We start from the raw sequence: 25,846 nt of genomic DNA, 5'->3' as shown, positions 1-25,846 counted from the left end.
TTCACCTATAAAATGCCACGAATGGTGAGAAACATAGACACACAGGCAACATACATAAATAAAATGAAACTAGGTGTGGCTCTCTAAAGAATGAGGCTGTAACTGCTGCAGAATTTGTGTCACTGATTAATACAGTACTTTCAAACTACTATAAGAAACAGAAAAAAGAATCAGGGAGACGAAAGAAAAAACTGGAAAAACTCCCAATTCAGCAGTTTCATCTTCCTACAGCTGGAGAGAGGGGGAAGATTTTCATGGATAATCCCACTCTGGTTCTTAAAGTAAACCAGTAATAATCACTTAGGATAAAAAGATGCTGTCATTGCTGCAAGAAAAAACAGAAGTTTAAGCAAAATCAAAATTAAAATATTAGGATGACACCATGAAAAAAAGTGTCTAGTGTGAAGACAGAGGAAAGGACACATTCCTTCTCTTTGTAAGTAACTATTTTCCTCTACCATGATTATCTGGAGGAAGAGAGCATGTCTCAGAATACTTCTCTAGAATTAGAAGATGTATATACATCTCCAAAAGTGGAATTCATAAGAATTAATGAAATACTTTAAAAACCTTCTATATGATCGAATAATCTACATTATACAAGTATGGAAAAAGAGGTGGCTATGATATATAAAGGTTTATGATATATAAAGATTTTTGGGTTAAAACTTTCAAAGAAAAGATCTTAAGTGCAAAGTAAGATTCACGTGTACATACACTATACTTTTATCAGGGAAATTTATGATCTAAATACAATTAGAAAGAGGAGAACTGAATGAGAGGATATGGGTAAGAGGAATAGCAAAGAACTGTAGGTCTTTGGGGAAGGGGCCTTGTTAGGGAGCCTGGCGCTGCATGAAGGGGAGAGCTAGGTTGCAGGGAAGGACCCCAATCCCCTGGGTCCCAACATCACTGTTTTTAAGGGCCCTTTCTGTGACCTTTACTAAGTTTCTCCTCTGCCTCCCTGCTTGTAATACTGCCTGACTGTGCTCTGGAGCTAAGTCAGCAGAGCCATATGGAACCTTTCAAGCATTGATGGCCAAGCAAATCTGTGGCCTAGGAACTTTTGAGGAGCCAATGCAATTGGGACTATAGTAACCTACTAATGAGAACTCTTCAAACAAGTCAAGTGTCTCCTGCTACTGACTCATTATAATCAACAGGATTGAATCAAGACAAAGTAGCCACAGAGGAAGATTAACGATTGGTTGAGTTAATTCTGATGTCATAAAGTTAAGAGTGACCTCAACTGCTGACCTCTATAGTCTATATTTCTAACAAATTACACACAATCAGTAACTTAATAGTATTACAACCTAATTTCTTCAAATATAACCTTGGCATGTGATTTCAATGAATTTTAACTATATGGGAAGTTTGAAATGTCTGAGTTATTCCATTACTGAAATTTGGGACCAAAAATAAGCATTACAATACTAATTTTATTTATTTATTTTTAAGAACCCATTTAAAATTTGAGTTCATATTAGCTTTAACTGATTTACTTGTAAATTCTCACAAACTAATTCTATACTCAGAGTATAAATGCTGAACTTTTGTGAGGGATACAACTTATTCTTCATCCACACAACATTGTAGTAGTATTAATTATATTTGTATTACATTAGTGCCTTGACACCAGTGAAACCAGGAATCCATTGTGCTAAGTGTTATACACACACAAAATGAGAGACAGTCTCTATCCAAAAGAGCTTAAACAGAGGATGAATTCCTGCTTTAAGTGCAAAACGCAACTCAGATTTAACAAGAGGTGCAAAACTGGTGTCTCTATAATACACTGACTAGAGATATTCTTTGAGAGCCTCTATTTCAAGTTAAGTAGTTATCAATAAGTATTAATTATTAGGATCAGACAACAAGAATAAGGTGCATTATAATAAAATTGTTTACTCCAATTTAGATTATCCTATGAAGATTACCACATATACGCTTGTTTCAAGAGAATATCATTTATGCTCAGAAGCACACATCTTGAAGCATATGCCATTTTTAATCATCAGTTTTATCCTGTGAACACAAGAGCAGATTTCTGAAAATTATAAATACACAGCATTTCTCTGCCTCAGATTATTTGTACAAGATGTCTTTGTATTTTTTACACTAAGGATATTATGTAATAAGAAAAAAAAATCAATATAATCTCACAAAAATGAATTGCTATTGTCCTGTTATTAGAAAGAAAGAAAAAGTTAAAAACATATATTGATCTATGAGAGTCTAACATTATTTTATTACCACCTCTGAGAATGGCAGCTCTTATCAGACATCTCAAAAGCAGTTACAAAAGGTAAACCATAAGACTGCATAGGTACAATTCCAATGCAAGTCCAAGAGGTGTTTAACACCCCTGAAAGAAAAAAAAAATTAGGCCACTAGTCTCACTGCTAGTCCTGTACACCAATCACAAGACCAGCAAATATCACAATCAACTGTGGATACTTATAGAAACTTGTCCAGGTAATAGCTCAATATGTACCTTAGTTTTCCTGCATAATCTGTAAAGTCTAGGGAAAAGGTATAGACAATTATTGGACTGGTTAAAGAGGCATTTGGGGACTACCTTAGCGAAAAATTTGGAAAGTAGACATTATTTTATCAGTGAAAGAAGGATCAGCCATAAGCCCTTGGTTCTCAACTTCACCCTGAATTCAGTCTCTCTCTCCACAAGTCTTGTTAAATACTAATAATTTTCATGATAATAGAGTAGGGCTAGCCAAAGCTATTCATTCGAAACTTTCTTTTTGACAAAAAGGCCTCTTTTCCAAACAGAAAAACTTCTCAAAAAAATATTTTTCATTTTTTTCCAAATCAAAACCAAAGATTCCTAAACTTCGAATATTTGTTTTGTTATCCCCCATTGATTTTTTTGCCATTGAATTCATTAGAATAAATGACTGACTAGGTTTTCAGTTCACATTTTTAATCTTTCATTTTGCCGCTCTAACTTTTCAAAAAATTGGAGTTTTGAAAAGTTACAAAATAGCAAAAGAAAAAATGAAAAAAACTGGGTATCATCATTCATTTTATTCCACTCAGTATGAAAAGGAAGAAACAAGGAAAATCATTTGAATTAAAAATAAAACTGTGAAATATGCTGAAATAATGAAAAATTTTCCATTCTGAATCTTGCAAAATGGACACAACTTTGAAGTTTTCCCAAAATTGTTTCCCCATTTTTCAATCAGCTCCAATGGACAGCCCTGCACTAGGGAACAGACTTGGACTAGACCTACACTAGAACATCTTTACAATCTGTGTGACCAAGAGAGAGGCTACTTGAACTTATCTGAAGGATGACTGTACCTGTAAGATACACTTTATCCGTTGTTAAAGGCCAATCCTGTAAAATAGCCCCCAATGCTTCGAACAGAGCAAGTTAAAGTACCTATAATGCTGTTTTAGAGTCAAATAATAAACCTTTACCTTTTTTTAAAGTGAATTTCTAGTCCCCATAGTTGTAAAAACAAACAAACCAGGAAATATGAAAAGTATGAATGAATGCAGTATGTTCTTTCCAACTCTGCAGAGTTTGAAACAATGCATCTAAAAAAAGACAGTTACTTTTTCTTAACTGTTATTCTTTGAGATGTGTTGTTCATGTCCATTCCATATGAGGTGTGTGCGCGTGCCACATGCACCGGTGCCAGAAGTTTTTCCCTCTGTGGAATCTGTAGGGGACTGGCTCTGGCGCTCCCTGGAGCAGCGCACACATGCTGTGGTATAAGGGGTGCCACCGGCACCCCCCACCCTCAGTTCCTTCTTGCCAGAAACTCCGACAGTGGGGAAGGAGGGCGGGTTATGGAATGAACATGAGCAACACATCTCGAAAAACACCAGTTATGGAAAAGTTTCAGAGTAGCAGCCGTGTTAGTCTGTATTCGCAAAAAGAAAAGCAGTACTTGTGGCACCTTAGAGACTAACAAATTTATTAGAGCATAAGCTTTCGTGAGCTACAGCTCACTTCATCGGATGCATTTGGTGGAAAAGGTAACTGTCTTTTCTTCTTTAAGTGCTTGCTCATGTCCATTCCTTATTAGGTGACTCCCAAGCAGTAGCCCTGGAGGTGGGTAGTTCACGGACATGTAGATTGCAACACATCTCTGACGAACCCAGCACCATCTCTGGCCTGCTGAGTGATGGCGTAGTGCGCCGTGAATGTGTGAACTGAAGACCACAGCGCGGCTCTGCATATGTCCTGAATGGGAACGTGTGCCAGGAAGACCGACGAGGATGCCTGAGCTCTGGTCGAGTGGGCCCTCACAATTGGCAATGGAGGGACCTATGCCAGCTCGTAACAGATCCAGATGCAGGAGGTGATCCAGTTGAAAATCCTCAGCGAGAACACTGGAAGGCCTTTCATCCTGTCCGCTGTCACGATGAATAGCTGGGTCGACCTGCGGAAGTGCTTGGTACACTCCAGATAAAATGCCAAAGCATGTCTGACGTCCAGGGCGTGCAGCTTCCTTTCCTCACTAGTGGTGTGCGGCTTGGGACAAAAACACCATGAGGAAGATGTCCTGGTTAACATGGGAGTAAGACACCACCTTTGACTGAAAGGCTGGATGGGGTCACAGTTGAACTTTGTCCTTGTAGAACACTGTATACGGCGGCTTTGATTTCAGGGCTTTAAGGTCCAACAGTCATCTCATAGATGTTATGGCCACAAGGAAAGCAGCCTTCCATGACAGGTAGGAGAGGGAACAGGAGCCCTAGGCTCAAAAGGTGAGCCCATGAGCCTAGAAAGAGCCAAGTTAAGGTCCCACTGTGGGACAAGGGCTTGGGCCAGTGGGAAGAGTTTCTTGAGGTCTCTGAGGAATCGGACTGACATGTCATGCGAGAACACCACCTGACCTTGAATTGGAGGATGGAAAGCGGAGATAGCCGCAAGGTGCACCCTGATGGAAGACTGGGCCAGCCCCTGGTTCTTAAAATGGAGCAAGTAATCTAAAATAGATTATAAGGAGAACCTCCTCCACTAGATCAACCTAACTGGCCAAGTGGACGTCTTCTTGCTTTCCACGAGGATTTGCTGGACTTCGTTAGAGCAGACCTGCTCTTCCAAATTCAACCACACAACATCCATGCCGTGAGATAGAGGGGCGTGAGATGGGGATGTAAGAGAGCAGATCCGGTCAGTTGGGAAAGAGCCAGAGAGCAGTCACCGTCAGGTCCATCAGTGTGCTGAACCAATGTTGGTGTGGCCATGCCGAGGTGATCATGACGGCTTGGGCCTTGTCTCTTTTGATCTTTGACAGGACTCTGCTGATGAGCGGGATTGGCAGGAACATGTACATCAGGCCCACCGACCATGACAGGAGGAGGGTGTCGGAGAGGGAGTCCTTGCCCAGACCCTGTAGGGAACAGAAGCAATGGCATTTCCTGTTCTGTCTGATGGTGAACAGGTCCCCTGGGGGAGTTCCCCACCTCTGGAAGAGCATCCCAGCTACTTCCGGATGGAGCGACCGCTTGTGGTGAGAGAAAAAGGATCTGCTGAGGCAATCTGCCAGCATGTTCATGACACTGGGGAGGTGACAGATGGATCAGGTACTCGATGCAGAAATCCCACAATCAGAGAGCCTCTTGACAGAGAGCCAATGAGCATGCTCCCCCTTGCCTGTTGATGTAGAACATTAAGGCCAATTTTCCCATCAACACTCTCACCACCTTGCCCACCAGGTGTGGTAGAAAGACCCCACAGGCCAAACGTACCGCTCTGAGTTTGACATTTATGTGCAATATCATCTCCTCCGGGGATCTCGTGCCCTGGGTCTGGAGTTCGCCAAGATGCACTCCCCAGCCTAGGTCCAAGGCATCTGCTATCAACTTAATGGAGGGACAAGGGCTGTCAAATGGAACTCCTTTCAGGACCGCCCTGGGATTGGTCCACCATTGCAGCAAGGTAAGTGTCATCGGCGGTGGTAACAACCTTTTCCAGGTGATCGCTGAACTGGGAATAGACTGTCACCAGCAACTGCTGTAAGGGCTGCATCCGGAGCTTGGCATGGCAGACGACATACATACATGCTGCCATGTGTCCCAGCAGGCGTAGACAAACCATGGCCATGGTCAGGGGGAATGCGGAGACTTCTGCGATGAGGTCCACCAATGCTTGGAACCTTTCCTGTATCAGAATCTCTCTGGCGCAGGTGGCGTCAAGCACCACTCCGATGAACTCTATCCTCTACACCAGACCAAACATCAACTCTTTGTCATTTACCAGAGGGCCCAGGGACTGGCATGTGGCCTGCAACACCGCAACATCCCTTTGGACTTGGGACCAGGACTGACCTTTGACCAGCCAGTTGTCGAGGTACAAGTAGATCTGGATACCCTGACGCCTGAGGTAAGCTGCTACTACTGACATGCACTTGGTAAACATCCTCAGCCAAAGGGAGGACCGAAAACTGGTAGTGGTCCAATCCTACTGTGAAACGTACAAAGCCCGTGTCCTTGGAAGATCGCTATATGAAAGTACTCGTCCTTCAAGTCGAGGGCAGCATACCAGTCTCCCAGATCCAGGGAGGGAATGGAGGCGGCCAGGGAGATCATGTGGAACTTCAACTTCAGTAGGTACTTGTTGAGGTCTCATAGGTCCAGGATGGGCCTTAGACCACCCTTGGCTTTTGGGGATTAACTAGTACTGGGAACAGAAGCCATTGCTTCTGTACTCGTGAGGAACCTCTTGCACCGCACCCAGCTGCAGCAACCCTTCTACCTCCAGCGCGAGGAGACTCTCAGGAGAGATGTCCCTGAAGAGGAACAGGGAAGGGGGGATGGGAGCAAGGTGTAGAATGAAACTGGAGGGTCTGACTCTGCGCCGCTGTACTGAGGACCCAGCGGGAAAGATAGATCCGGGATATAGTCTAGTAGGTCACCCTCAGGCGCACCCTAAAAAAAGCCCGCTTGCCCCTGCCGAGTACAGGTTGAGCATGCTTGGGCAGATGGGGGTGGCTCGGGCGGTGCTTGTAGCCCCTGCTCTTTTTGTGGGACAATTCCTGCCAGAGTTGGCTCCCTTGGCCCTGAGATGGCTGCAGTTTGAACTGCTTATGGACTGGACCAGGGGCACACAATCCTAGAGTTTTAAGGGTAGGGTGGGAGTCTTTTAGCCCATGCAGCTTGCTGTCCTTTTGCTCCGAAAACAGGTCCTGGCCATCAAAGGGGAGGTCCTGCATAGACTGCTGATCCTCAGTTGATAGACCAGAGAGGAGCAGCCAGGATGCCCGCCACACGGAGATGGCTGAGGCCCTGGTATGAGCCACGGAGTCCACAGTGTCTGAAGCTGCCTGGAGGGCATGACTAACTAGGCTGAGTCCCATCCAGAACCAACTAAATTAGAACTAACACTAAGGGTACTATTAACTTTTTTACAAGAAACGTTCAGAAGAAACAATGCTAGCCAAAGCAGCAGACGTTCCAGCATCGTCACGGGCGTCAAGAAGGAACTGAGGGTGGGAGGAGCCAGCGGCATGTGTATACTGCTCCAGGGGGCACCAGAGCCCGTCCCCTACAGATACCACTGAGGAAAAAACTTCCAGCACCAGTGCGTGTGGTGAGCACATAGAATCATAGAATTTAAGGTCAGAAGGGACCATTATGATCATCTAGTCTGACCTCCTGCACAACGCAGGCCACAGAATCTCACCCACCAACTCCTGTAACAAACCTCTAACCTATGTCTGAGCTACTGAAGTTCTCAAATCGTGGTTTAAAGACTTCAAGGTGCAGAGAATCCTCCAGCAACTGACCTGTGCCCCACGCTGCAGAGGAAGGCGAAAACCCCCCGGGACTTCTGCCAATCTGCCCTGGAGGAAAATTCCTTCCCGACCCCAAATATGGCAACACCCAGGAAAGAATTCTCTGTAGTAACTCAGATCCCACCCCATCTAACATCCCATCACAGGCCATTGGGCATATCTACCGCTAGTAGTCGAAGATCTCCTCTCTAGTCGAAGCCCAGAATTAGGCTACCCCATCATATCATCTCCTCCATAAATTTATCAAGCTTTGTCTTGAAGCCAAATATGTCATTTTCCCCCACTGCTTCCCTTGGAAGGCTGTTCCAGAACTTTCCTCCTCTGATGGTTAGAAACCTTCATCTAATTTCAAGTCTAAACTTCCTGATGGCCAGTTTATATCCATTTGTTCTTGTGTCCACATTGGTACTGAGCTTAAATAATTCTTCTTCCTCCTTGGTATTTATCCCTCTGATATATTTATAGATAGCAATCATATCTCCCCTCAGCCTTCTTTTAGTTAGGCTAAACAAGCCAAGCTCCTTGAATCTCCCTTCAGAAGACAGGTTTTCCATTCCTCATCCTAGTACATCTAATATGGAACGGACATGAGAAAGCACTCAAAGAAGAACAAATTTCCCTAACGTCATTAAATGTGTTAGCTGTAAAGATTAATGGCAATACTTTAAATGCTAGTTTTAGCTATTTAATTTTAGTGGACAGATTAGGGAACGGAGCAGGACTGGAGCCCCTAGGAATAGGAATTGAAAATGCGAGTAGAGAAGGAAATCTGGGGCAAGGGAACAGACAAAAGAAAGGATGGAAAAGAGGGAGAAAAACAGAGAATGAAATATGGGGAAGAGAAACAAAGGGTAAAAATAGCAGTGGTCCTAAAGGGGAGCATATTTTTCCCTATTTAGTGGTAGTGACTGACAACAAAGTACAGATTAAATAACTATAACTTTACTTGCTATACAAATGCCACATTCCACTCAATTTTGGGGCAAATTTCTACTGGTATCAGTGGAAACTCTGCTGTAGATTGAGGAGGACATTTAGTTGTAAACTTATTTGAGGCTCACAAAGACTATAATTAAATATGGAATTTGGCCCTCTCCATAGAATGAGTTTCAAATAAGAAAGATACTGACAACAGAAATAGAACTTCTAATATCATGATGAAGAGTTCCAAGTACAAAGCTTGTGGAGCCCAGACCACATCATGAGGATGTGACGATTGTCATGTTTGCTTTCCTGAAGACAACAACTTGTGGAAGAAAAGGGACCAGTGAGCACGCATGCAGAAGGCTCCAACTCCAGTCTATGCATCTATTATGACAACTCAGTGAAATACATACAGCTATTTGTATGTACATACACTAGTCTGCACCACTGAAAAGCAAAGAGCATGAAGAATGCTATATCGGTTTTAACTAAAATTGTGTTTTCCAACCAACTCAAAAGCAAAACAAACTCTTAGTTTCCTTTGGCAATTTCACATTTTAGGCTGAGAATTTTTTATTCCTCCAAAAATTCTAACTCGGAAAGATTTTTTTTTTTTTACACTTGTTTCTTATTTACTTTTTTTTTTAAATGAAGAGGAGCATACGAATATAAAATCTGACATAAACATAGCACAAGTCTTCTAAAGAACAGCGACAGGATGCAATAGATACTACATATTGCTAGAATATATTCTAAACAGTAAATATTCACTGCAACAAACAACATTTCGTTAACATACACAATACTCCCGAATACAACCCTACCTCCATTCTACAAAAGCACAATTTAAATATTGTTTTTACAACCAACATAATCTTAGAGCATATGGAAAATTGTTACTGCAGTGTAAGAAATTAATATTTCCCAAATGGAGGGAAGAAAAGTAGAAAGATATGTTTCAAGTTAAAAAAAAAAATTAAAAAAAGTCAGCATATTACATGCAATGAAAAGCAAAAAAAAAAAAACCCACTCCATGGTATCTTGTTAGAGCAGTTTAGGTTTTTAAACTTCGGACTCAAAACATATAGCAAGTTAATTCCTGAAAATAGCTCATGCAATTGATAACAAAATGACCTAAAAAGATCATTGCTATTAATCAGTTACTGCAAGTCTATTTTTTTAATTACTAACATACTGAGGAAGATACAGTACATTATTTACTTTGTGGTTTTTTATATCTGTGTAAGGATTTCTTAACACTAAGTTTGTCTAATTTAGAAATATATTTCTACTTTATCCTCAAAACAAAACAAATGTTTTATTACCTTTAAGCCAGACTGTTCGTAGCCCTAGAGCAATGGTTCTCAACCAGGGGTACGCGTACCCCTGGAGGCACATCAACTCATCTAGATATTTACATAGCTTTACAACAGGCTACATAAAAAGTACTAGCAAAGTCAGTACCAACTAAAGTTTCATACAGACAATGACTTGTTTATACTGCTCTATATACTATATACTGAAATGTAAGTACAATATTTATATTTCAATTCATTTATTTTATAATTATGTGGTAAAAATGAGAAAGTAAGCAATTTTTCAGTAATAGTGTTCTCTAACACCTTTGTACTTTTGTGTCTGATTTTGTAAGCAAGTAGTTTTTACGTGAGGTGAAACTTGGGGGGTATGCAAGACAAATCAGACTCCTGAAAGGGGTACAGTAGTCTTCAAAGCCACTGCCTTAGAGTGGGTGCCTGAAAGGAGAAGACACAAGAATCTCCATTTCCCCTTTGCTCCCACCATCTCCAGGTAAGAAACAGACAATAGCAATCCCTGTACAACTCATTGAAATGGAATGAGAAGGAGGAGATATTCACACGAAGGAAAACCAAGCTGCACCATCCAAAAATATTCCCTAGCACAGTATTTCTCAAATGCAGCCACTGTGGCTGCATGAGGCCACCAGGGGCTTTTCTTGTGGCCACAGACTCCTGGGCTGTTGGGGGGGGAGGGGGAGAGGGGACAATACAGCAGCCCCTCCGTCTCCCTGTTGCTCCTGGATACATTGCCTTGGTGTTGAATGCTGGAGCTGCCAGCAGCGGTGGGGCCCTGCCCCCCTCTGGAGACACCTTGGGTACAATGCTGAAGGAGAAGGCAGAGAGTGAATTCCCCACCTTCCCGGGGCAGTGGGGCTCAGGCTTTGGGCTTCAGCCCTGCTGCCTCCACCTTAGGGAGATCAATCCCCAGTAGTCACTGAAAAAAAATATATATGTATATATCTATGTATGTATATCTATATATATATATAGGGAGTCCTTCTCACCAGGATCTAGTAAAGCTTACATTAAAAAGTGACTGTCAGAATGAAATTAATAAATATGAACCAAGAAATCCCACAGGCGAGATACTAGGAAGAAATATATTACTTTTCATGACCCAAAAGTGTGTACACTGAAAATTTCTGATATTCAGAGAGGTATCAAATTCCAAAAGTGACTAATCCAGTTTTATAGGCAAAGGGAGGAAAGGGATGAAACAGAGCTTTAGGAAAGTGTGCAAGTGTAACTATGATTTCACACACATACAAAACACTCGCTAAGATACTCCAACACGTCATCATCCCCCATCAAATTTTGCACACTTAAGATCTGACTATTAATAGATGTAATTGGAAAAATAGGTCTTGTTAATTTAAGTCGCCCCCATTTACATAGTTCTTACAGAACTAACCATTAGATACCAAAAAGACTGATGAAACAGATGTTTTACTTTACCTATACAATGGTTTTCTGTTAGAGCAGCTGCAATAATCCATACTAATGGGTCTTCACTTTCAACAAGTGATTGTCAGCCGACAGACAAATCCAAGTCTTCATCACATAATGTCATTGCTACTAGCACACACAGTAACCAAGAAAGCTTAATTCTATTGAAATGCTGACAGAACCGCTTTACATGAAGAATACATAATAACTGTACGGGTATGTGAATACTGGAGACTACTCTCAAACCCATTTTACAGATAGGGAAAAACTCCCTTTTCTAAAGCATGCACTAGTCCATACTAGTAGGCTTTAAACAAAAGTGCCAATGAGATAAAATAGTGAGAGGAAAAAATATCCCCCTCAAATTATTTTAAAAAATGGATTCCTGAATTAAAGCCCTCAGAAATATTAGGCTAAATTTGGACTAGCTGAGACAATGAAGTACACCCTATAGTACTTAGTAAATGAGTGAATTAACTTCCAGGTGGCTGCTTTGCAAATCTCTTCTATTGAAAGTATTTCAACTTCCTTGACCCCTTTCTGCTGGGCTTTTACTGACTAGAGACAAGGGTCCTTTTTTTGGAGGTATGCTTCAACAATAGCTGAATTAATTTACTGATAAAGTGATACTTTGGAAGTGACTTTGCCTTGCTGTGCTGATCCAAAACATATGGGGAACAAATTATCAAAATATTTTTGTCCTTTTCCAAACAAAGTTTAAAGATTTGGACCATTTACAAAGAGTGCAAGATCCTTTTTTTGTTACATTTCAAACTGAGACAGAAGGAAGGGAAAGATCAATTGATCACTTTAAAGCTGAAATTTACTTTGAAATGAAGACGGACAAAGTCCTCATGATCTCTCCTTCACTAAGAATTGTAACAAATAGATATTTATAAGAAAAGGCTGTGGTTTCCCCTTTTATTTTTGCCTGATGTAATTACAACCAATATTGTCACACTGAACACAAACATCTAGAACAATGGTTCTCAACCTATTTACCATTGTGGGCCGCATATTCGGCTTGCTCTGTGTTATGTGGGCCATGTCTCCACAATATATATACTACCTTTATGGACTGAGACCGTCACATGGGCTGCAGATTTGTGCAGGCCACGTGTTGAGAACCACTGATCTAGAGGAATAATAATTTCAAATTTTAAAGGAGGATGAAGCACAGTATTTTGAGCACCAGATTGAATTTCTAAATTGGAGCAACTTCATGGAGTTAAGGCTTCAGTTGCTTAACTGCTTTTAGAAATAAAAAACAAACCTTACTAACAGAAAATAAAGAATCAATTGATGCTCCAATAACAATAAATGCAGAAGACTGAAACTTTTAAAAAGATAAAATCGATTTTTCTCTAGATCACAGTGCAGAAAATTAAAAGATCCCTTGAAAGCAGCAAAAAGGAAGAATGATCCTAATAGCATAGAAAGTTCTCTAGACCAGGGGTTCTCAAACTGGGGGTCGGGACCCCTCAGGGGGTTGCGAGGTTATTAAACGGGGGCCGCGAGCTGTCAGCCTCCACCACTTTGTATCCAGCATTTATTATAGTGTTAAATATTAAAGAAGTGTTTTTAATTTATAAGTGGGGTCACACTCAGAGGCTTGCTATGTAAAAGGGGTCACCAGTACAAAAGTTTGAGAACACTGCTCTAGACTGTCCACATCAGACTGAGCAATCTGAGATGTGGGGTCTGAAGTGCCAACGACTATCCAAATGCGATCTGCTGAGATAGTCTGCCAACTCGTTCTGCACTCCGGGGAGGTACGACGCTTCTAGGGGTATCAAATGAGCTAGGCACAAGTCCCACAGCTTGAGGGATTTTGGCAAAGGGGAGAAGAGCGTGCACCCCATGTTTGTTTATATAAAACATTGTTGTGGTTATGTCCATCATAAGCGATGCATATTTCCCTGTCAGCTGGACTTTTAAGGTCTGGCATGATAGGCGGACCACTCTCAGCTCTCTGACATTGATGTGGAGAGCGAGCTCCACCTGAGACCAGAGACCTTGCATCCCGAGGTCTCCCAGATATGCAACCCACCTCAAGGCTGAAGCGTCTGTCACCAATGAGAGGGATGGCTGCGGTCTGTTGAACTCCTGCACACACCACCTGTGGGTCAAGCCATCACAAGAGGGAGTCGAGGTCCGGAGGAGGCTGTCAAGGTTCCTTCCCCACTCTGAACTCTAGGGTACAGATGTGGGAACCTGCATGAAAGACCCCCTAAGCTTATTTTTACCAGCTTAGGTTAAAACTTCCCCAAGATACAAACTATTTTACCTTTTGTCCCTGGACCTTATGCTGCCACCACTAAAGTGTCTAACAAAAATAACAGGGGAAGTGCCCACTTGGAAACGTCTCCACCCCAAAATATCCCCCCAAGCCCTACACCCCCTTTCCTGGGGAAGGCTTGATAAAAATCCTCACCAATTTGCATAGGTGAACACAGACCCAAACCCTTGGATCTTAAGAACAATGAAAAAGCAATCAGGTTCTTAAAAGAAAATTTTAATTAAAGAAAAAGTAAAACAAAAACCTCTGTAAAATCAGGAAGTGAAATACCTTACAGAGTAATCAGATTCAAAACATAGAGAATCCCTCTAGGCAAAACCTTAAGTTACAAAGACACACAAAAACAGGAATATACATCCCATTCAGCACAACTTATTTTATCAGCCATTTAAACAAAACAGAATCTAACGCATATCTAACTAGATTACTTACTAACTCTTTACAGGAGTTCTGACCTGCATTCCTGCTCTGGTCCCGGCAAAAGCATCACACAGACAGAAAGAACCCATTGTTCCCTCCCTCCAGCTTTGAAAGTATCTTGTCTCCTCACTGGTCAACAGGAGAACTGTGTACTCGTAGTGATTGTGGTTCATTACTAACCTGAGGAACCTTCTGTGGGACAGCATAATTGCAATGTTAAAGTAAGCATCCTTCAAGTTGTGGGCGGCATACCAGTCCCCTGAATCCAAGGAAAGGATGTTGGAGGCCAAAGAGACCACGCAAAACCTCAGTTTCTTTTTGAAATTGTTGAGTTCCTGCAGGTCTAGGATGGGCCTGAGGCCATCTTTGACTTCTGGTATTAGGAAATACCGGGAATAGAAGTCCTTGCCCTTCAGCTCCCGAGAAACCTCTCCCACTGCCCCCAGTGATCTGAGTGAGTGCACCTCCTATATAAGGAGTTGCTCGTGAGAGGGGTCCCTAAAGAGACAGGGAAGGGGGTTGAAAGGACGGGAGGTACGAAAATTGGAGGGAGTATCCCCTTTCTACCGTGTGGAGTACCCAGCAGTCCAACATAGTATGGGCCCACGCAGCACACAAAGGGGATAGTCTGCACGAGAAGGTATGGCAGGGTGGATCCAGTGTCTGTACTGGTGCGCTGTCCTCGAGTGCACCTTCAAAAGGCCTGCTTCTGGGCTGAAGACAGCTTTGACTGACCAGAGTCCTGACCTGAAGAAGGGTGAGGTCTCTGTTATTTCTGTTCCTCCGCCGGGAACCATTCTGCCTGTTGTGTGGCTGGTAAAACCACGGCAGAGGTTGTGAACAATGTTCCCTCTAATTTTTTCCATCCATGTGCGGAATAAATTTTGTGTGCACCGAGCTAATATGCAGCTGTGTGCCACCAGTACACAAAAAACCTAGATATATATTTCTAAAAAAAGTTACCATAGAGATAATTACTCCAGCCAGGACAGGTTAGGCATTTTAGAACTCACTATTCAAAGAATTAAATTTAAATGTAAGAAAAATAAAAATTATGAAATGCATAGACCAGTCAAAAAACTAAAACAACACACTTTGAAAGATTAAAATTACAGAGAATATATGACAGGTTTCAGAGTAGCAGCCGTGTTAGTCTGTATTCGCAAAAAGAGAATATATGTGCATTGCAGGAAGTACCAAGAAGTAACAACAAACAACTACACAAGTATGTGTTGGCAGATGTGTGTGTGTGTGTGTGTGTGTGTGTGTGTGATTGTGGGTGCTGCGGATGTCTCTGAGAGACTGTATGCTATCTCTTTAAGGTTAAGGCACTTACCTCCCGGAACAGCAAGTCCTGAGAGAGGCTGTCCTGTCTCCCCTGCTGGGGTACAACCTCAGTCTTACTTCTTGTTCAGCCAATCGCTAAGACAAATAAGTTTGTTTACATTTACAGAAGATAATGCTGCCCACTTCTTATTTACAATGTCACCTGAAAGTGAGAACAGGCGTTCACATGGCATTTTGGTAGCTAGAGTTGCAAGGTATTTACATGCCAGATATGCTAAACATTCGTATGCCTCTTCATGCTTCAGACACCATTCCAGAGGACATGCTTCCGTGCTGATGAAGTTCGTTAAAAAAATAGTGCGTTAATTAAATTTGTGACTGAACTCCTGGGGGGAGAATTGTATGTCCCCTGCTCTGTTTTACCTGCATTCTGCCATATATTTCATGTTATAGCAGTCTCGGATGATGACCCAGCACATGTTGTTTGATGTACGAACATTGTCACTGCAGAAAATGCAAAGAAGGTACCAATGTGAGATTTCTAAAGATAGGTACAGCACTCGACCCAATGTTTAAGATTCTGAAGTGCCGTCCAAAATCTGAGAGGGACAAGAATTGGAACATGCTTTCAGAAGTCTTAAAAGAGCAACACTCAGATGTGGAAACTACAGAACCCGAACCACCAAAAAAGAAAATCAACCTTCTACTGGTGGCATCTGACTCAGATGATGAAAATGAATATGCATCAGTCCTCTCTGTTTTGGATCATTATCGAGCAGAACCCGTCATCAGCATGGATGCATATCCTCTGGAATGGTGGTTGAAGCATGAAGGAACATATGAATCTTTAGCGCATCTGGCACATAAATTCATAGATTCATAGATACTAAGGTCAAAAGGGACCATTCTGATCATCTAGTCCGACCTCCTGCACAGCGCAGGCCACAGAATCTCACCCACCCACTCCTATGAAAAACCTCACCCATGATTGAGCTATTGAAGTCCTTAAATCATGGTTTAAAGACTTCAAGGAGCAGAGAAGCCTCCCTCAATTCAACCATGCCCCATGCTACAGAGGAAGGCGAAAAACCTCCAGGACCTCTCCAATCTGCCCTGGAGGAAAATTCCTTCCCGACCCCAAATATGGCAATCAGCTAAACCCTGAGCATATGGACAAGATTCACCAGCCAGATACTACAGAAAATTCTTTCCTGGGTAACTCAGATCCCATCCATCTAATTTCCCATCTCAGGGGATTTGGCCTATTTACCCTGACTATTTAAAGATCAATTACTTACCAAAATCCCATTATCCCATCATACCATCTCCTCCATAAACTTATCGAGTAGAATCTTAAAACCAGATAGATCTTTTGCCCCCACTGCTTCCCTTGGAAGGTTATTCCAAAACTTCACTCCTCTGATGGTTAAAAACCTTCCTCTGATTTCAAGTCTAAACTTCCTGGTGACCAGTTTATACCCATTTGTTCTTGTGTCCACATTGGTGCTGAGCTTAAATAATTCCTCTCCCTCTCCTGTATTTATCCCTCTGATATATTTATAGAGAGCAATCATATCTCCCCTCAACCTTCTTTTAGTTAGGCTAAACAAGCCAAGCTCCTTGAGTCTCCTTTCATAAGACAAGTTTTCCATTCCTCGGATCATCCTAGTAGCCCTTCTCTGTACCTGCTTCAGTTTGAATTCATCCTTTTTAAACATGGGAGACCAGAACTGCATACAGTATTCTAGGTGAGGTCTCACCAGTGTCTTGTATAATGGTACTAAAACCTCCTTATCCCTACTGGAAATGCCTCTCCTGATGCATCCCAAAACCGCATTAGCTTTTTGCACAGCCATATCACATTGGCAGCTCATAGTCATCCTATGATCAACCAATACTCCAAGGTCCTTCTCCTCTTCCGTTACTTCTAATTGATGCGTCCCCAACTTATAGCTAAAATTCTTGTTATTAATCCCTAAATGCATAACCTTACACTTCTCACTATTAAATTTCATCCTATTACTATTACTCCAGTTTACAAGGTCATCCAGATCCTCCTGTATAATATCCCGATCCTTCTCAGAAATTGGCAATACCTCCCAGCTTTGTATCATCTGCAAACTTTATTAGCACACTCCCACTTTTTGTGCCAAGGTCAGTAATAAAAAGATTAAATAAAATTGGTCCCAAAACCGATCCCTGAGGAACTCCACTGGTAACCTCCCTCCAGCCTGACAGTTCTCCTTTCAGTAGGACTCGTTGTAGTCTCCCCTTTAACCAATTCCTTATCCACCTTTCGATGTTCATATTGATCCCAATCTTCTCCAATTTAACTAATAATTCCCCTTGTGGCACGGTATCAAATGCCTTACTGAAATCTAGGTAAATTAGATCCACTGCATTTCCTTTATCTAAAAAATCTGTTACTTTTTCAAAAAAGGAGATTAGGTTGGTTTGGCATGATCTACCTTTTGTAAAACCATGTTGTATTTTGCCCCATTTACCATTGACTTCAATGTCCTTAACTAATTTCTCCTTCAAAATTTTTTCCAGGACCTTGCATACTACAGATGTCAAACTAACTGGCCTGTAGTTACCCGGATCACTTTATTTTCCCTTTCTTAAAAATAGGAACTATATTAGCAATTCTCCAATCATTCGGTACTACTCCTGAGTTTAAAGATTCATTAAAAATTCTTGCTAATGGGCTTGCAATTTCAGGTGCCAATTCCTTTAATATTCTTGGATGAAGATTATCTGGGCCCCCCGATTTAGTCCCATTAAGCTGTTTCAGTTTCGCTTCTACCTCAGATATGGTAATATCTGCCTCCATATCTTCATTCCCATTTGTCATGCTACCATTATCCCCAAGATCCTCTTTAGCCTTATTAAAGACTGAGGCAAAGTATTTGTTTAGATATTGGGCCATGCCTAGATTATCTTTAACCTCCACTCCATCCTCAGTGTTAAGCGGCCCCACTTCTTCTTTCTTAGTTTTCTTCTTATTTATATGCCTATAGAACCTTTTACTATTGGTTTTTATTCCCTTTGCAAGGTCCAACTCTACTCGACTTTCAGCCCGTCTCACTTTATCCCTACATGTTCTGACCTCAATTAGGTAGCTTTCCTTGCTGATCCCTCCCATCTTCCACTCCCTGTATGCTTTCTGCTTCTTCTTAATCACCTCTCCAAGATGCTTGCTCATCCAGCTTGGTCTACAACTCCTTCCTATGAATTTTTTCCCCTTTCTTGGGATACAGGCTTCCGATAGCTTCTGCAGCTTTGATTTAAAGTAATCCCAGGCCTCCTCTACCTTTAGATCCATAAGTTCTTCAGTCCAATCCACTTCCCTAACTAATTTCCTTAATTTTTGAAAGTCAGCCCTTTTGAAATCAAAAACCCTAGTTGCAGATTTATTTTTGTTAATCCTTCCATTTAGTTTGAACTGAATTAGCTCATGATCACTTGAGCCAAGATTGTCCCCTACAACCATTTCTTCTACGAGGTCCTCGCTACTCACCAAAATTAAATCTAAAATGGCATCCCCTCTAGTCGGTTCAGCAACTACTTGATGAAGGAATCCATCAGCTATCGCATCTAGGAAAATCTGAGCCCTATTATTATTACTAGCACTGGTCCTCCAGTCTATATCTGGGAAGTTAAAGTCTCCCATGATCACGCAGTTTCCATTAGTATTTACTTGATTAAAGACATTAAAAAGGGCTCTATCCATATCCAAATTAGATCCCGGAGGTCTATAGCACACCCCAAGCACTATCGTAGGAGAGGCTTTACTAGTTTTCTTCCCCAATGTAATTTTTGCCCAGACAGACTCTGTCTTATCCATTGCATCGCTTCTTATTTCTTTACATTCTACCTCATCATTGATATACAATGCTACTCCACCACCTTTACCTTTGTTTCTCTCTTTCCTAAAGAGCACATACCCTTCAATACCTGTAGTCCAGTCATGACTACTATTCCACCATGTTTCTGTTATCCCTATAATATCTGGTTTCACTTCCTGCACCAGTAGCTCTAGTTCCTCCATTTTGTTACCTAGGCTCCTCGCATTGGTTTATAAACATCTTAATTTTTGCTGTTTGGCCTCGCTCACATTTTGTACCCTATTAGGCACAGTCATTCTGCAGCCAGTATAACCTATTAGACTAGTATCCACACCACCCTCGCTCCTTATATACATTCTCCTACCCACGGCTGTATCCTTTCTTACTTCCTCTTCTTCCCTCTCAATGCTAAAATCTGGCATGGAGATTTTCTGGACATCTCCCATCCATCTCCCCCCAATTCCTAGTTTAAAGCTCTCTTTATCAGTTGTGCCAGCCTCCATCCTAGAAGTCTATTTCCTTCCCTACTCAGATGAAGTCTATCCTGAGAGAACTGTCCTCTGTCCGTGAATGCCTCCCAGTGGCCATACATCCCAAAGCCCTCCTTATAGCACCACTGCCTAAGCCATCTGTTGACAGTCATGATCTTGTCACACCTTTGTTGCCCTTCTCTAGGAACAGGAAGGATCCCGCTAAAGATCACCTGAGCCTCAATTTCCTTAAGCGTCTTCCCCAGCCTAGCATAGTCTCCCTTAATACTTTCCAGCGAGAATCTAGCCGTATCATTTGTTCCCACATGAAGGATAATTAGGGGATTCTTTCCCGCTCCCTTTAGGATCCTTTTCAACCTCAGGTCTACATCCCGTATCTTAGCACCCGGAAGACAGCACACCCTTCTATTCTCTGGATCAGCTCTAGTTACAGGCCTGTCTATTCTTCTCAATAAAGAGTCCCCGATCACATAGACCTGCCTTTTCCTGGTGACGGTGCTATCCTCCAGTCTCTCCCCTGTTCCCTCTGGCTGCAAGTTCTTTCCATTCCTATTTTCCCTTATAATCCTCTTCAACCCATCCTGTATCCTCCTGGGGCTCATATTTGGTGTAGTCTCCCTTGACTCTTCCCCTTTTCCTATAGGACTAGCCTCTCTTCTCTTCTTCCTTACCCTTCCACCTTCAACAAGTACCTGCTGAGACCCTTCTTCATTTTCCAACTCTGCAAACCTATTCCTAAGCTCTATTTCTCCTTCACTAGCCCGACTTTTCCTCTGCCTGGTTCTTTTAGTTACATGTTTCCACTGACCACTTTCCTCACCCAGTCTCCCCTCAAAATTCCCCAGCCCTGCTTCCATCCGTGAGTCTGAGCTTTTCCCTTCAGATACCTCATATCTTTGCTCCATCATCTGCTCAAACCCCTTCCTAAACTCAACCAGACTTTCCACCTGCATCTCCAAACCTCGGATCTTTTCCTCCATCAGCTCTATCAGACGGCATTTCATGCAGAAAAAACTCTTACCGGTTCCCCCCTCCAGGATCATGTACATACCACAGCTTCCACATCCAGTCATCCTCAATGTGTCTTCCCCTACAGGAGTCACTCCCACGGCTGCCTCTATATCTGTCATCGCCTTCCCACCTAAATCCTGTTAATCTGGGCAACACAAGCCACACCAAAAAGACCACCGCCCCCCAGCAAAAGCAAACCCCAAACTCCCACTCAAACTCCCCTGTTTAAAGCTCAGTTTGCTAGCTCCTGTGCCGCTGCAGCTGTCTGACACGTAAATTCCTGCGATGCTAGTTAGAACCGTGCCACGTGAACGCCTGTTCTTTCAGGTGACACTATAAACAAGCATCGGGCAGCATTATTTCCTGAAAATGTAAACAAACTTGTTTACTGATGTAGGACTGAGTGGACTTATTGGCTCTAAAGTTTCACATTGTTTTATTTTGAATGCAGTTATTTTTTTGTACATAATTCTACATTTGTAAGTTCATCTTCCTTGATAAAGAGATTGCACTTCAGTACTCAGGTGAATTGAAAATACTATTTCTTTTGTTTTTTTACAGTGCAAATATTTGTAATAAAAATAAATATAAAGTGAACACTGCACTTTGTATTCTGTGTAACTGAAATCAATATTTAAATATGTAGAAAACATCCAAAAATATTTAAATAAATGGTATTCTATTATTGTTTTAACACTGCGATTAATCACAATTAATTTTTTTAATCGCTTGACAGCCCTAATTAGAATAACTTAGGATAGTCTTGAATTCCACGTAAATAACCTATCCCTTTTTTAATCTTGCTAAATTCTTTATCTCCTGTTGCAACAATTTCGGTTTAATCATATATAGTGTGTAAAAGTTTCTCACCAACCAAGCTTCGCCTTCACTCTTCAGCTATGAGAAACAGTTTGTTTTATCATAAGAACGGCCATACTGGATCAGATCAATGGTCATCTAGCCCATTGGTCTTCCAACAGTGACCAATGCCAGATGCTTCAAAGGGAATGAACAGAACAGAGCAATCATCAAGTGATCCATCCACTGTCGTCAGTCACAGCATGAGGCAATCAGAGGCTTAGGGACACCCACAGCCAATGATGAATCTAGCCTCCATAAACTTATCTAATTGTTTTTTGAACCCAGATATAGTTTTGGCCTTCACAACATCCCCTGGCAATGAGTTCCACAGGCTGACTGTGCATTGTGGGAAGAAGTACTTCCTTTTGTTGTTTTAAACCTGCTACCTATTAATTTCATTGGGTGATTCCTGGTTCTTGTGTTATGTGAAGGGGTAAATAATACTTCTTTATTCACATTCTCCACACCATTCAAGATTTTACAGACCTCTATCATAACCCCTCTTAGTCATCTCTTTTCCAAGCTGAAAAGTCCCAGTTTTTTAATCTCTCCTTTTGTACATTCCTAAAATACAAGAAGATACAGACATTGAGAAATACCTTCACATCTACAGACTAGAAATGAAAACAATTCACCTGCTGCTCTTACACTTCAAGACCCAAATTTTACAGAATACAACCCTCATATGTTTTCACCAGTGGTGCTTATCTCATCAATTAAGGTGAAATGTGTATCCTCATTCAGAGAGGCATCACTCATTCTGAAATGGACAGAAAAGAATTCATTAGCTATCAGAGCAATCCATATAGTTGGTAATCTCTTCATTACTAAAGACTGTCTCAGCTGTTCCAGTGTACCTTCCCCTGAAAGGGAATCTCAGTTCACAAATATTTCACCAAATTTGCAGGAAATGGAGAACTCCAGCAACAGACTTCTTTGCCACAAACCACAACTGCAAAGCACTTCTAATTTTATGGCAGACACAGGAATCTACTAAACACTAGGGAATACAAGAATTCTATATCTCTTGGGCCTGGTCTACACTATGAGTTTGTGTCGGATTTAGCAGCATTACATTGAATTAACCCTGCACCCGTACACACAACAAAGCCATTTTTTCGACAAAAAGGGCTCTTAAAACCAATTTCTATACTCCTCCCAACGAGGGGATTGATGCCGAAATCGACAACACCGTTTCAAATTAGGGTTGGTGTGGACGCAATTCAAAGGTACTGGCCTCCGGGAGCTATCCCACAGTGCACCATTGTGACCGCTCTGGACAGCGCTCTCAACTCGGATGCACTGGCCAGGTGTACAGGAAAGCCCTGGGAACTTTTGAATCTCATTTCCTGTTTGGCCAGGCAAGCTCATCAGCACAGGTGACCATACAGTCCCAGAATCGAAAAGGAGCTCCACAATGGACTGAACGGGAGGTACTGGATCTGATCGCTGTATGGGGAGATGAATCCATGCTATCAGAACTATGTTCCAAAAGACGAAATGCCAAAACATTTCACAAAATCTCCGAGACCATGAGGGACAGAGGCTACAGCAGGGATGCAACACAGTGCCGCATGAAACTTAAGGAGCTCAGACAAGCGTACCAGAAAACCAAAGAATCAAATGGCTGATCTGGGACAGAGCCCCAGACATGCCGCTTCTACGCTGAGCTGCATGCAATTCTAGGGGGGCCGCCACCACTACCCCACCCCATCCATGGACTCTGATGATGGGGTACTCTCCACCATGCCTGAGGATTTTGTGGATGGGTAAAATGAGGAGGAGGAGGACAAGCTTGAGGAGAGCACACAGCACACCGTTCTCCCCGACGGCCAGGATCTTTTTATCACCCTAACTGAAATACCCTCCCACCCAACAAAGCGGAAAAGGGACATTTTGTGAGTGTATCTTTTAAAATATAATACATGTTATAAAAGGAAGCGTTGTTTAATGATTAAGTAGCCCTCAGGACTTGGGATGAATTCGTGGCCAATACAGCTACTGGAAAAGTCTGCTAACGTGTCTGGGAATGGAGCGGAAATCCTCCAGGGACATCTCCATGAAGCTCTACTCTAAAAGCCTTTGCAGAAGGTTTCTGGGGAGAGCAGCCTTATTCCATTCTCCATGGTAGGACACTTTACCATGCCATGCTCGTAGCAAGTAATCTTGTATCACTGCATGACAAAGCCTGGCAGCGTTTGGTCCCGGTGTTTGCTGGCATTCAAGCAACATCCGTTCTTTATCTCTCTGTGTTATCCCCAGGAGAGTGATATCGTTCATGATAACCTGGTTGAAACAGGGGAATTTAATTAAGGGGACATTCACAGGTGGCCGTTCCTACTGGGCTGTTTGCCTGTGACTGAAAAGAAATCCTCCCCGCAGTTCACCACATGGTGGGGAGCGGGGGGGAGCCATTGGCGATGAGCTGTTCTCATTTGGCTAGCAGGGATCTTCCCTGATACCAGCCACATGGTGGGGGGAGGGGTAAAGCAATCATCCCAGAAAATTGGATGGGGGAGGGGGGGTAGTTTGGTTTCTGCTGCTGCACGTTAACAAGAAAACTGCAGCACTAAATGGCCAACTCAACCTGATTTGCTTGGTATGGGAGAGGAGGGCGCTGCTGTTCTGAAGGTTGCAGAATCCAAAAGACTGTGGCTTACAATGGCCACCTGCAAGCCGAATTCTGTTGCCCAGCACTGCGTGTGTGATATCTAACATCAAAGCCGCAGGCACTCAATACAAGATGCAAAATGTGACCTTGTACCAAAAATCACATGTGCTATGTAATGTGAATAATGTTGTTCACCGTGAAAGAGTATAGCCATTGTTTTGTAAAATGTATCTTTTTAAATACTTCACTCCCTTTTTTTCCTCCAGCAGCTGCAAATGTTCCAAGCCTCCTTCCTCTGTCCCAAAGGCTCTCTCAGATAAGGCGGCACAAAAAAACGCAAGCGCGATGAAATGTTCTCTGAGCTCCTGCAGTCATCTGGCACTGATAGAGCTCAGCAGAGTGTGTGGAGGGACACAATAGCAGAGTACAGGAAAGTGACCGATGAACGTGAGGAAAAGTGGTGGCAGGAAGATCAGAGGAGGCATGAGGCAACGCTGGGGCTACTGCGAGATCAAACAGATATGCTCCGACATCTGGTGGAGGTTCATGAACGGCAGCAGGATCATAAGCTGCAGCCCCTGTTTAACCATCCCCTCCCTCCTCCCCAATTTCCATAGCTGCCTCAACCAGACACCCAAGAATACGGGGGGGGGGAAGGCTCCGGGCACCCAACCACTCCACCCCAGTGGACAGCCCAAGCAACAGAAGACTGTCATTCAAGAAGTTTTGAAGTGGCCTTTTCCTTCCCTCCAACCCTCCTCCCACACCCCACCCGGCCTACCTTGTGAGTTATCTCCCTATTTTTATAATCAATTAATAAAGAATACAAGTTTTTTAAATGATGGCGACTTTATTTCCTTTGCAAACGAGCTATGATCGAAGGGGGGAGGGCGGGTGGCTTACAGGGAATTTAGAGGCAACCAAGAGGGCAGGTTTTCATCAAGGAGAAACAAATAGAAGTGTCAAACGGTAGCCTGGCCAGTCACGAAACTGGTTTTCAAAACTTCTCTGATGTGCGGCGCTTCCTGCTGTGCTCTTCTAACCGCCCTGGTGTCTGGCTGCGCGTATTCAGCGGCCAGGTGATTTGCATCAACCTCCCACCGCGCCATAAACATCTCCCCCTTACTCCAAATGCACACTCTACCACAATGCTGCACTTGCTCAGCCTATAGTTGAACAGCTCCTTACTACTGTCCCGGTTGCCTGTGTATAGCTTCATGAGCCAGGGCATTAAGGGATATGCTGGGTCCCCAAGGATAACTCTAGGCATTTCAACATCCCCAACAGTTATTTTCTGGTTTGGGAAGTAAATCCCTTCCTGCAGCCGTTTAAACAGACCAGAGCTCCTGAAGACGCGAGCATCATGAACCTTTCCCAGCCACCCCACGTTGATGTTGGTGAAACGTCCCTTGTGATCCACCAGTGCTTGCAGCACCACTGAAAAGTACCATTTGCAGTTTATGTACCGGCTGCCCTGGTGGTCTGGTCCAAAGATAGGGATATGCTTTCCGTCTATAGCTCCATCACAGTTAAGGAACCCCATTGCAGCAAAGC

The 25,846-nt window shown here is 42.7% G+C and overlaps 1 protein-coding gene and 1 long non-coding RNA gene across 8 annotated transcripts in view; one reads left to right on the top strand and one right to left on the bottom strand.

Moving 5' to 3' along the window:
- The window catches only part of FBXO11 (F-box protein 11), a 201,929-nt gene that overhangs the window by 121,138 nt on the left and 54,945 nt on the right, over positions 1 to 25,846 (bottom strand). The window lies entirely within an intron of this gene.
- LOC122459670 lies at positions 63 to 24,704 on the top strand. The gene is made up of 3 exons (XR_006280494.1): positions 63 to 73; positions 9,032 to 9,042; positions 24,559 to 24,704. It is a non-coding gene; the product is annotated as an uncharacterized LOC122459670 (long non-coding RNA).

The sequence above is a fragment of the Dermochelys coriacea genome, chromosome 3 (assembly GCF_009764565.3).
Source record: "Dermochelys coriacea isolate rDerCor1 chromosome 3, rDerCor1.pri.v4, whole genome shotgun sequence".
Taxonomy (NCBI): domain Eukaryota; kingdom Metazoa; phylum Chordata; order Testudines; family Dermochelyidae; genus Dermochelys; species Dermochelys coriacea.
This window is presented reverse-complemented; position numbering and strand designations above follow the sequence as displayed.